Genomic DNA, 13,659 nt, shown 5'->3' on the forward strand with positions numbered 1-13,659 from the left:
ATTGTATCTAGCCTCCCGCCAGTTTTTGACCCGCTTCAGTTTGCCTACTGACCAAATCGCTCTATGGAGGATGCTATTTCTTCCATTCTCCATCTGAGTCTGAAGTACTTAGAGGAAAGAAATACTCATGTGCGTTTGCTTTTTGTCGACTTCAGTTCGGCGTTTAACACAATCATTCCCCAGCATCTAGTAGACAAACTGGGCCTTTTAGGCTTAAACACTCCTTTGTGCAACTAGATTCTTGATTTTCTTACCAACAGGCCCCAATATGTGCGAGTTGGAACAAATACCTCTAATACCATTTTCTTGAGCACAGGTTCTCCTCAGGGCTGTGTCTTAAGTCCGCTGCTGTTCACCCTGTTGACCCATGACTGTTGTGCTAGGTTTGCCACCAACCATATTGTGAAGTTTGCAGATGATACAACAGTAGTGGACCTTATTCAGGATGACAAGGTGGAAGCTTACCGCAAGGAGGTTGAAGGGTTGGTGATCTGGTGTAAGGAAAACAGCCTAGTTTTAAATACCGGAAAAACCAAAGAGATCATTGTTGATTTCAGAAAAGGCAGGCACAGCCACACTTCTCTGTGCATAAATGATTCACCTGTGGAGATGGTTACCAGCATCAAATTCCTGGGTGTGCAGCTAACGAGTAGGCTGGCTTGGTCACTCAGCAGTGAGACACTGGTGAAATGGGCACAGCAGCACCTGCATTTTCTGCACCACATAAGAAAAGCACATCTTCCTTCCCCTGTCCTGACCACTTTCTACAGGAGACGATCGAGAGCATCCTGTCATACGGCATCACAGTCTGGTTTGGAGGCATCCCTGCTTCAGACAGGAAGGCGGTGCAGAGAGTGGTGAGGATGGCCGAAAAGATCATTGGCAGTTCCCTCCCTCCCATCCAGGACATAACACAGAAGCGCTGCTTGAGCAGGGTCCACAGGATTGTCTGGGACACTACACATCCTCTTCACAACCTGTTCTCCTTGTTACCTTCTGGGAGGAGGCTTCGTGGTATCCGAAGCAGAACATCCAGATTCAGCCATAGTTTCATTCCATACAGCATTAACCTTGTGAACTCTCCAGCTTCCTCCTTTCGTTATGTATTCAAAGATGGACAATATTTAATATTTATTTGTTATGTACATGTAGGGATGTGGGTCTATACATATGTTGTACATAGTATGTTTACGTGTGTGTCATGTATGTGTTTCACTTTGAGACTGGGCAACTAAATTTCATTTTTGATGTGTGCCATTGTGCCCACAGTATAAAAATGACAATACAGGCTATCTTGTCTTGTCTTGTCTTGTCTTGTCTTGTCTTGTCTTGTCTTATCTTATCTTATCTTATCTTATCTTATCTTATCTTATCTTATCTTATCTTATCTTATCTTATCTTATCTTATCTTATCTTATCTTATCTTATTTCATTCTAAATTCTACAAGAATATACAGTATTGGTTGGATTTTCATGGAAAGAGCAGTGGGTTGCTATCACCTCGTCCCGGAGGGGCCTTTCTAGTTGCATTTGTGTGCAACCTGGGGAGCGGGTGTCTCTCCTTGGCCCAAACACGCCTCATTCTCAAGTCTAGAGAAGGTCAGACAGAGGCGGCTACCCACTGAGATTCTGGAAATGGCAAGCCTTTTAGAAGGCTGTGAGAGATTGTGAACACAGTATTTAACAAAAGGTCAAGACGTCCTGCTTTGCAAGTACAGGGTTAGTTTGCCACACATCTAATTACACAGTAATTGAGGGACCCTCCTTTTAATTTCTCTGGCTTTAGGCAAGAAGGAGACATGGGTGGTAGAGGATGTGTGTCTGGGGAGATAGTAGGAAGCCAAGGAGCAGCAGTAAAAGCATCAGGAGGACAGCCAATTTTCTTTTCATCTTTCACCTCCTTCTCCTTCTTTCTCTTTCTCCTTCTCTTCCTTCACTTTCTCCTTTTCCTTCTTTCTCCCTGTCCCTCTCTCCTTTCTTTGCCTCCTCTTGTTCTTCCATTTTCCTTTCCTTTCCTTTCCATTCCCTCCTCTCCTCTCCTCTCCTCTCCTCTCCTCTCTTTCCTTTCCTCTCCTCTCCTTTCCTCTCCTCTCTTTCCTCTCCTTTCCTTTCCTTTCCTTTCCTTTCGTCTCCTCTCCTCTCCTCTCCTCTCCTCTTTCCTTTCCTCTCCTGTCCTCTCCTCTTTCCTTTCCTTTCTTCTCCTCTCCTCTCCTTTCCTCTCCTCTCTTTCCTTTCATCTCATCTCCTTTCTTTCCTTTCCTCCTCTCCTCTACTCTCCTCTCTTTCCTCTCCTCTCTTCTCTTCTCCTCTCCTCTTTCCTTTCCTCTCCTGTCCTCTCCTCTTTCCTTTCCTTTCTTCTCCTCTCCTCTCCTTTCCTCTCCTCTCTTTCCTTTCATCTCATCTCCTTTCTTTCCTTTCCTCCTCTCCTCTACTCTCCTCTCTTTCCTCTCCTCTCTTCTCTTCTCCTCTCCTCTTTCCTTTCCTCTCCTCTCCTGTCCTCTCCTCTCTTTCCTTTCCTTTCCTTTCCTTTCCTTTCCTCTCCTCTCCTCTCCTCTTTCCTTTCCTTTCCTCTCCTTTTCTCTCCTCTCCTCTTTCCTTTCCTCTCCTCTCCTTTCTTTCCTTTCCTTTCCTTTCTTTTCCTCTCCTTTCCTCTCCTCTCCTCTTTCCTTTCCTCCTCTCCTGTCCTCTCCTCTCTTTCCTTTCCTTTCCTTTCCTTTCCTCTCCTCTCCTCTCCTGTCCTTTCCTGTCCTCTCCTTGCCTCTCTTTTCTTTCCTTTTTCTCTTTCCCATTCCCTTCTCCTCCCTCTTCTCCTCCTTTTCCCTCCTCGTACATTTTCCTTATTCTCCTCCTCCTTCTCTACGCCTTTCTTGCTCCTTTCTTCTTTCCTCTTTAACTTTCCTTGTTCCTTCTTCAGATTTTATTTCTCATTTTATTTCTTCTTCTTCTTCTCCTCCTCCTCTTTCTCTCCCCCGTTCCCTCCCTCCTTTCTTCTCTTCTTCCTCCCCTCCCTTTCCCTTCTCCTCCTTCTCCTCTTTCTTTGTTTTCATGCTGCCTGGGGAATTCTGGGAGTTGAAGTCCACCCACCTTCAAGTTGGCAAGATTGCAAATCCCTAGTTGAGAACCTCAGAAAGACAATGAGGAAGAGACAGAAAAATTATGGGCCTTTGCTGGGGAGTGTGTGTGTGTGTGTCAATGGGGGTACCTGAAGCGTGGAATTGTGAGCACGTTTGGAAGTAGATCTCAGCACGTTTCCTTTTCCAAAGCAACCAAGAGGTTGCAACGCTCCATCATAATTCTCTGTGTGGAAAGAATAATAAAACCATCACAGCTTCAGGAATAATAGGGTCAGAACAGACACACACACACACACACACACACACACACACACACACACACACGCACCCCTCCCCCAGTAAAATTACAGTGTGGTTCACAAGCTTTTGAAAGGAATTTAAATGGGGGGGAGCGGCGGGAGAGAGATTTGCAACTCACGTACTGAATGTGTGTGTGTGTGTGTGTTGCTACCAGAGCAAAGGGAGGCTGTTTCATGCCAATTCTTCATGCTCCTGTAGGAAGTCAGCCCCCCAGAGAAGGAAATATTAAAAGGGCAGAAAAATATATTTCCTCAAAGGATCTTAAAGAGGCAGAAAAGCATGGCCAGTTTTTCTTAATAGCCCCAGGTCTCCCTCCCCCAAGCAGAAACCAGCTCTGTAGAAATGCAGATGGAGCCCCAGCTAGAAGATCAAGAAGACAAAGACACCTAAAATCTACATACCCCACCCAAACTCTAAGACAGGACATAATAGGATTAACCCACAGATACCAAAGGGCACACTCAGACTCAGGTCAAAGTTCATGCCACAGGAAGCAACTCCAAACAAAAGGCTCCAGAGGGTATAAAAACCCACTCCCTACATGTGCTTGGCCCTTTTTTTCTCTCTTTTCTGTCAGAGCAATCTTTCTGTCTGGCTCTCTTCTTCAATAAACTACAACCTTCTTTCTAAAGCAGTTGCCATGTTGTTTATTTCCAGTTTGGACTGAACCAACACTCTAAGTTGTGTGTCTTTACTTCTGACATCATTTTATGGGAATAAATATACAGATAGTCCTCGGTTTGCAATGGAGCGTTGGGCGACCATTTGAAGTTACAACAGCCCTGAAAAATCTGACTCAGGACCGGTCTTCACATTTATGACCCTTGCAGCATTTCCAATGGTCACGTGATCAAAATTCAAACAGGTGGAAACCAGCATGTAGATGTAGTCCTCGAATTATGACCACAATTGACCCCAAAATTCCCCTTGCTAAGGGAGACAGTTGAGTTTTGCCCCATTTTACGACCTTCCTGGCTACCGTTGTTAAGTGAATCACTGCAGTTGTTAAGTGAATAGCCTGATTGTTCAGTGAATCACTGCGGTTGTTAAGTAGTAGCCCAGTTGTTAAGTGAATCACTGCAGTTGTTAAGTGAATAGCCCATTGTTAAGTGAATCTGGCTTCCCCCAACGGGGGAACAACCAGGCTATTCACTTAGCAACCTCAGTGATTCACTTAACAACGGGAGCAAGGAAGGTCATGAAGTTGGCCATGATTCACTTCACTTTCTTGGTTAGCGATGGAAATTCCAGTCTCAACTGTGGTCATAAGTCCAGGATTATCTATACACAATTTTTTTTAATGTGCACTGTTAGTATATGTCAGGGGTAGGTAACCTTGGCTCTTTTATGAGAAACAACCTGGAACTAAGGAGAAATGTCCTGATAGTCGGAACAATTAATGAATGGAATGACTTACCTCTAGAAGGTGTGGGTGCTCCATCACTGGAGGTTTTTAAGAAGAGACTGGACAGCCACCTGTCTGAAATGGTATAGGGCAGTGGTGGTGAACCTATGGCACACGTGCCAGAGGAGGCAATCAGAGCCCTCTTGGTGGGCACATGTGCCGTCGCCCCAGCCCTGCCTCCCTCCCTGGCCCCCTCCTCACTAGCATCCCCGCCGGAGAGTCTCCCCCGGGCACAGCCCATGCAGAGCAGCGCAACCAAGCACATGGCAACTGGGCAGCAGGGACAAGAGTCCGCCCTCGCGCCCTGACGCGTGCATAGATTGTGCTGTGGGGTGCAGGCGGAGGGTGTAGCCGCCATGGTGCTGCAGGGCTGTCTGGGCGATCTACTGCGGCAGGCCGTGAGCCAATGGGTGGCCCTGCGGGTGAGTAGGGCGGGGCGGAGTGGTGGCAGGCCAGGGGATGGGACAGGTTTTGAGTACTTGGTCTCTAAAAGGTTCGGCATCACTGGTATAGGGTCTCCTGCTTGTGCAGCGAGTTGGTCTAGAACAGGGGTAGGCAACCTTGGCTCTTTTATGACTCGTGGACTTCAACTCCCAGAATTCCTGAGCCAGCCATGCTGAGGGGAAAAGGAGAGGTTTCCAAGCTGAGCCATGCTGGCTCAGGAATTCTAGGAGTTGAAGTCCACGAGTCATAAAAGAGCCAAGGTTGCCTACCCCTGTCCTAGAAGACCTCCAAGATCCCTTCCTACTCTGTTATTCTGTTATTCAGTCGTAACCCCATCCAGATTGAGTTGAGATGAGGATTGTCCCGTTGAATGGAAGATGTCCGACAAAGAGGCCATGCGTGGGTTTCTTCTAAATCCCAGCACAGCCTGTCAAATAAGATAAACAAAATTCAATACCACCTCATGGAAATCAATCTCTCTGGGCTTTGGAGTGATTGCCCCATGTGCCTGGAGAATGCATATCGAAAACTCCCTGCCTCAAAGGCTGGGATGGGTTGGCCCCTACAACGTCCTTCATTCTCATTCTTCACCATTGTTTATGAGTCATTTTCAGCAGCCACGTCAAAGCCAAAAAGCAAAATCGATAAAAGCAATGTGCCTAAAACCCTTTCAAATCAGCTGCCAATGAGATGAAGGCTACAGAAGAGGGCCAGGAATCCAATCGTAAGCAGTGTGGTCATGATAATTAAACCACTGGTGATTATTTTTAACTGCAGAAGGGCCCTGTTTGCCAGAGGACTATTTGCAGAGAAAATTCCAGGCAGGCTTGGTTGAGAAAGGTCTCCCAAAATTGGGCATTAGTACGGAATCATAGAATCCTAGGACTGGAAGGGACCTTGGAGGTCTTCTAGCCCAACTCCCTGCTTAAGCAGGACATCCTATTCCAGTGACGGCGAACCTTTTAGAGACTGAGTGCCCAAAAACCGCTCCCACCCGCCTGCAGGGCCACCCACCGCTTCCACGGCCCAGCGCAGCAGATTGCCATGGCGGCCCAGCAGCGCCATGGTGGCCACGTCCTCCGCCCATGCTCCACATCATCTGCACATGATGGGCCACAAGGGTGGAGTCCTGTTAAAGTCTGCCTGGCTGGTATGTCCTTGGCTGCGCTGCACGACACAGAGTGTGCCCGGGGGTGACTCTCCTCCAGGGGGCTGCTGGTGAGGAGGGGGCTGTGGGGAGAAGTGGGCCTGGGGTGATGGCACGTGTACCCACAGAGAGGGCTCTGAGTGCCGCCTCTGGCACGCATGCCATAGGTTCGCCACCACTGCCCTATTTCATTCTGGACAAAAGGTTGTCCAGGCTCTTCTTGGAAACCACCAGTGATGGAGCATCCACAACTTCTGGAAGCAAGTCATTCCACTGATTATCTGTATGTGCATCCATCCATCCATCCATCATCTTATCTGTCTGTCTGTCTGCCTGCCTGTCTGTCTGTCTGTCTGTCTGTCTGCCTGCCTGCCTGCCTGCCTGCCTGTCTGTCTGTCTGTCTGTCTGTCTGTCTCTTCCAGTGATGGAGCATCCACAGCTCCAGGAGGAAAGTTGTTCCATTGATTAATCTGTGTGCCCATCTATCCATCTTCTATGTTCTATCTATCTATCTATCTATCTATCTATCTATCTATCTATCTATCTATCTATCTATCTATATCTCATTTACCTCATAGAATCCAAACAGCTTCAATGGTTCATCGGTACCCTTGTGTGACAAACAGGGAGGGTAAAAACATAATAATGTGCACTCAGAACGACTACCGGAGAACAATTGAGGGTATTTTTCCAAGCAGCCCGATGTGATCATAATGACGGAACAGTGGAGAAATGAGGAACTAATATTGTGGCCCTGTGAATAAAGATATCATTAAAATAAATGTACAGGGAACATAAAAACAGCAATAAGCAAAGGCAATAGGAATAAAATCAAAGGATGCTATTATCAGGCTCTGCCTGGTGTTGAAGGAAAAGTCTTCATCATGGTTCAGTCCAAGCCGGGAATAAACAACATGGCGACTGCTTTAGAAAGAAGTTTGCAGTTTATTGGAGAGGAGAGCCAAACAGGAAGATGGCTCTGGAAGAAAAGAGAGAGCGCACATGTAGGGAGTGGGTTTTTATACCCTCTGGAGTTTTTTGTTTGGAGTTGTTCCTGTGGCATGAACTTTGACCTGAGTCTGAGTGTGCCTTTCTGGTATTCTGATGGTGGTGGGTTAATCCTATTACATCCCAAGGGTCATATCCTGCTTCCCTGGGGCTGTGGCTGATGACTCTTAGATTTTTGGTGTTGATTCTAGGGATCTTTCTTCCTAATCCCAGTTTCCTGACTCCAGTATTTCTGACAAGATTATCACCTGCATTTTGCAAACTTGGTTTCTGTTTGGGACAGAGAGACTTGGGGGGGGGGGTGGTTTCTGCCTTTAAAATCCTTTAGGGAAATACAATCTACCTTTTAAATATTTCCCAGAATATTTTTTTCTCTGGGGAGACTGACTTCCCACAATGACATTGTTGAATCCAGAAGTCGGAAGGTATCCTTGAGGTCATCCTGTCTCACCCCCTGATCAGTGCAGGAATTCAGCAGAAAGCAGCTGAAAGGAGTGGGGTACATCCCCAAGCTACAACAGTTCATTTAGTGACCATTCAAACTTACAACAGACCCAACAGAAGCGACTTAGGACTGTTTTTCAGACTTGCAACTATTCCAGCATCCCCAGGGTCAGGTAATCAAAATTCAGACGCTTGGCAACTGACTTGTACTTGTGACTGTTGCAGCGTCCCAGGGAGTCACGTGATCCCCTTTTGCGACCTTCTGACAAGCAAAGTCAACGGGGGAAACCAGATTCACTTAACGACTGTGTGACTAACTGAACAACTGGACTGATTCACTTAATGGCTGTGGCAAGAAAGGTTGTAAAATGAGGCAGAACAAATGTTAGGTGAATCCAGCTTCCCATTGACACAGCTGGGCAGAAGGTCACACCGTGGTCATGTGATCCCGGGATATTACCACACTTTCTGAATTCTGATCACGTGACCCTGGGGGGCACTGCAACGGCCGTACGTGTGAGCTATGCTGACTCAGGAATTCTGGGAGTTGAAGTCCATGAGTCATAAAAGAGCCAAGGTTGCCTACGTCTGGTTTAGGGTTGGGGGGGGGTCCATCCTAGGGTGTTGTTTAGCTGGGTGTTCGGGATCAGCTGCTGATCCAAGCACGGCTGTTGTCGAGCAGAATAGCAGGACAAGAGGTGAAGGGGGAGGGCGATCTGCGTCTGCCTCCCGCGTGACCTTCCCCAGAGCATCTGCGTAGGCGGGCTTTGAAATTGGGCTGTGCGCAAATGGCTTCCAGATCATTTTATGCTTTGTATGCGCCTATTACTCTACTGTAATTTTGCAAATGGAGTAAGTGCCAATTTTATTAAAGAGCAGAGATCTATGAAGCAAATGTATGACTACCCTTTCTCTTCCCTTTCTTCTTTCTTTTTTCTTCCTTTCATCCTCGCTCCCCATCTTCCCTTCCTCCCTCCCATTTTCCTCCCTTCTGTCCTCCCTCCCTCCCATTTTTTCCTTTCTTCCTTCTTCCCTTCCTTCTTTCCTTCTTCCCTTCCTTCCTTCCTTCCTTCCCCCTCTCCCTCCTCCCTCCCATTTCTTTCTTTCTTTCTTTCTTTCTTTTATTCTTTCTTTCTTCCTTTCTTCCTCCTCTCTCCCCCTCCCTCCCATTTCTCTTTCTTTCTTTCTTTCTTTCTTTCTTTCTTTCTTTCTTTCTTTCTTTCTTTCTTTCTTTCTTTCTTTCTTTCCTTCCTTCCTTCCTTTCTTCCCCCTCTCTCCCCTCCTTCCCATCTTTCTTTCTTTCTTTCTTTCTTTCTTTCTTTCTTTCTTTCTTTCTTTCTTTCTTTCTTTCTTTCTTTCTTCCCTCCCTCCCTCCCTCCCTCCCTTCCTTGCCTGCCTGCCTGCCTGCCATGATGGGCTGGTATCACCGATTTTAGCCACAGAAACCCCTGGCTGCAGCCAGGTTCATTGTGGAGTTGACATTCCCATTTTGTTGTGTGAAAAATGGTGAAAGTCACTTTTTTCAGTGCTGTTGTAACTTTGAACAGTCCCTAAATGGATGGAAACATATCAAGGAAAGAACCAAACTAGAACTAAGGAGACATTTCCTGACAGAACAATGAACTAGAGGAGTGACTCCAGAAGTTGTGGGTGTTCCTTCACTGGAGGGTTTTATGAAGACATTGGATAATAACTTGTCTGAAGTAGTGTAGGGTCTCCTGCTTGAGCAGGGGGTTGGACTAGAAGACCTCCAAAGTCCTTTCCAATGCTGTTATCCTGCTATTCTTTTAATTGATCAGTGGAATGGTTTCCTTCCAGAAGTTGTATGGGCACCAACTCTGCTGGTTTTCAAGAAGACATTGGACAACCATTTGTCCGGAGTGGTACAGGGCTTCCTGCTTGTGGAGGGGGTTGGACTAGAAGACCTCCAAGGTCCCCTCCAACTCTGGCATTCTGTTTTCTGCATGGGGCATTTCAGCTCACCTGCCCCCTTTCCCGACGGACGTGTCAGCAAATCTTTCCAGGGCTGATCTGGATATATTTCTCCCAGGTGGCAGCACAGAGGCCAGCAAGCACCATCTGTGCCTGTTGCCTGCCTTCCTGCCCCCCTGCCATCCATAATTATCAGAGGAAGGCAAGATTGAAACTCTAATGCCATATGTTCATTACTGATTCTGCTAATGAAAATCTATCTTGCTTTCAGGCCTGGCGGTAGATAAATGGAGCTGGCTTCCCTGTGGCGCTTTTGAAAGCCCCGGATGAAAGATGCCATGGAATTGCACATCTGCACATCTCCCAAAGTATGATTCGAACTCGCTGGAGATGGAGGAAGGGAGAAGAGGGCTTCCTGCTCAAGTCCTCGGGGTGTGCCTGCCTGTCTACGTGGAGAAGTGTGCTCCATTTCCCTGTGGGAAAGCAAAGGAAAGATGCCAACGTTGGCATCAATCTTGGTTAAGCGCCATGCTCCACCTGCGCTGGTCAATTCACCCCTGGGGAAAAGATCTTTCTTGCGTTGAACAGAAACTGGATTGTAGAAAGGAGCTGACAGCTGCTGACCTTGGGGAAGGCAAGAGCAATAATGAAGGGTCCTTGGGGAAGGGATGGAGAGCAATGAGAGGGGGAAACTCAGAAGAGCCTCACCGTGATTTTCGGTCGTATCAGAAGGGAAACCTAGACAGACTCCTGCAATTCCAGTGTTCTTCCTGGCTACAATAAGGATTGTTTCCGGAATCTCTGGCGTGCTTCTTTCATGTTTTGGTCTAGTTCAACCTTAAATATTCAAAGAGCCACTTGGACCCGTTTCCCAGAGAAAAGAAAACACTGGGAGCTGCAAAACTTGCACATGTGTGTGTGTGGGAGCTTGATTGAAGAGTTTAATTAAAAAGAAATAGAGGCTGCTGTACATGAGTTCTCTCTCTCTCTCTTTCTCTCTCTCTTCCCTCCCTCCCTTCCTCTCTCTCTCCCCCCTCTCCCTCTTTCTGATCTTCTGCTCACTTGGCAAGCTGGCTTCACGCTGTTCTCTGACAAGCTGACACACATTCTTATTGGGCTGGCTCTCTCCTGCCATTGGTTTGCCAGTCCTCTTTCCCCACTCAGTGTGTGTGTGTGTGTGTGTGTGTGTGTGTGTGTGTGTGAGAGAGAGAGAGAGAGAGTTGTCACTTTCTGCTTTTTGCTGCTTCCTGCTTCCTGCTGAGACGCAGCAAAGGCATGAGCCCCACCCAATAAGCTTGTCAGCTTGTCTGAGAACAGTGTGAGGCCACTCTCTTTCACACACACACACACACACACACACACACACACACACGGGGGGGGGAAGGGAAGTGCAAGTGCCTCTCTCTGTCTCTGTCTCTCTCTCTGCAAATGGTGGAGGAGGCTGGGAGCTGCAGGAGAAGCCTCAAAGAGCCGCATGCGGCTCCGGAGCCACAGGTTGCCAACCCTAGTTTGAAGGGTTGACCACATGCAACAACTCTAAAACATCCTAAGTAAACCAAAAGACTCTACAGCCCCAGAAGGGAGGAAAAAAGCAGGAATCATCTACAACATACAGTATAATGACTGCAACAGCCACTACTTAGGACAAACAGGCAGAAGACTAGTAAGGAGTATCCATGAACACCAATTAGCAGTCAGAAGACAGGATGAAAACTCCTCAATTTCACAACACAAGGACAGACTTAACCACAGTTTAGAGCTGGGAAACGGTGAGCATCCTCAATCAAGCCAAGTCCAAAAGTGCCAGAGAATTCGTGGAAGCTTGGCACTCAGACATCAGCCATCAGCTGGCACAAGGAGATAAGCGACATCTACATACCGTTCAAAGGAAACATTTAAAAAAAACTAAAAAGGAAACAAAACAACCAAAATTCCACCTCTCCAGCAATCAACACCCAGATGAGCAGAGATTAATGTCAAGATTAATATTAGACCAACAGTCAAGAAGCAAACAATAATGCAATGAAGGAACCACCAAGAACACTCCCACCAACATTGACAGGGCAAGCCATTTGTGTATAAACAAAGAGCAAATCCCTCTATTACTGATGCTGTTACCTAGTTGGGTCATGAAAAATCTGCAAGAAAAGATCAAGCCCAGACAGAATCAAGGACCCCATGGTCTTCTCCTTCTCCTTCTCCTTCTCCTTCTCCTTCTCCTTCTCCTTCTCCTTCTCCTTCTCCTCCTTCTCCTTCTCCTTCTCCTTCTTCCTCCTCAATGTGATTATCCCATTTATAGCTAGTTAGCTTGTTAATGAAATGTCTGCAAGAAAAACACCAAGCTCAGAGAGCACCAAGGACCCCACAGTTCTCCTTCTCCTTCTCCCTCCTTCTCCTTCTCTTTCTCCCCCTCCCCTCCCCTCCTGCTCCCTGTCTGCAAACCCTGCTCCCTTCTAGCACTGATGATATCACCTCCTTGCATAATGAAAGTTCAGGGAGCATCAAGGATTCCACAAATGCAAACCAAGAAGTTGAGAGGGGAACCATTCTGGTAGCCCAAGTAGGACTTTCCCCACTTAAGGGGTGCCAGCAGTGCTTGAGTGATGGGGAAAGGGGACCAGCTTGGAGTTCATCTCTGCCCAAGCGGGACAGAGATTTCCTGCTGACCTTTGCTTGTATTGAGAAGCCAACAGAATGGCCAAAAAGCTCTGCAGCAGATGGGTGGTGTAGTCCAGGACAGCTTCAGATCTTTTGGGCAAGCTGTCACAAGTGAATCATTATTTTTAATGAATACTTCTGCAAAATAAAATAAAATGATGATGATGATCATCATCATCCTCATCATCACTATCATAAGACAAAACCAAGAAAATGTCTTTAAACTAAGGAGGTAATTGGTACACCAGCCCTGATTTGAGCTGTTCTATCAAAAAAGCTTAAGCAGGTTAAACCTAGTTAATAATTGGGCAGAAAACCACCAAGAGATCTATACATTACGTTGGAGAATTGAAAAAAAAAATCAAGAAAAAGTCCATGTATTTACCAGGAATCCAGCTTGGTTCATATTAAGTACATTTGCCCACACAAATTAATTCAGTTTTGATAAGAAAGACAGAACAGTCATATTCCAAATTGGCATGTATATACTGTAGCTGGAGGGGATCTATTAAGAAAACACTATTAATAGAGCTAATAAAGGGTGACCAAATTTGATTGCCTTGTAAAGTGTCCTAATCTCTTGGTTCTTGTGGTAATTTCCCTCCCAAAACCTTTACTTATTTATTGGCATTTGGAGACCACCCAAAATTCCCTGGGCAGCTTATGTGTTAGAAGTATAAAAGAACAACAAAATGAAAGGAAAGAAGACAAATGTCTAGAAAAGCTGACCCTTTGGGGATGGCTGGCTTTGCTTCTGAATTTTAGTGAAATGTGCTGGGAATGTGGGTTTTTTCATTGGGAGGGGGGATTGAGAAGATGTAAAATGGGGTCTGGGAAGTGCAAATAGCTAATGGGTGTTGTGATTCTGTGCCAGCCTGTGCTCCCGACAGTTGAGTCTGAGGAATCTGAGGAGGAGGTGGAGGAGGCATTTGAAGGGCCATCAGGAGCAGAGGGAGGCTCTGATGAATTACAGGACTCACGGTTTGATGCAGAGCCTGGGCCCTCCAGTCGTGTTCCTGATTGAAGCTCAGCTGTGTGAGGAGAATGAGTCAGACTCAGAGGACTCACACCTGATGGATTTGCTAACTGATGCTCGCACACGTCATCAATTAGTGAGAGTAAATCAGCAGCAGTCAATATGGCAACTCCAGAGTAAAAGGAGAAGGCAATGAGAGGCAACGCCTTGGGACTGCTGTATAAAAAGAGGAGGTGTGGGTGGTGCTGGTTGCTGAAAGCAACTGTTTGCA

This window comes from Crotalus tigris, unplaced genomic scaffold (genome assembly GCF_016545835.1).
Source record: "Crotalus tigris isolate CLP2741 ecotype Arizona unplaced genomic scaffold, ASM1654583v1 scf7180000018684.1183181, whole genome shotgun sequence".
In the NCBI taxonomy this organism is placed as follows: domain Eukaryota; kingdom Metazoa; phylum Chordata; class Lepidosauria; order Squamata; family Viperidae; genus Crotalus; species Crotalus tigris.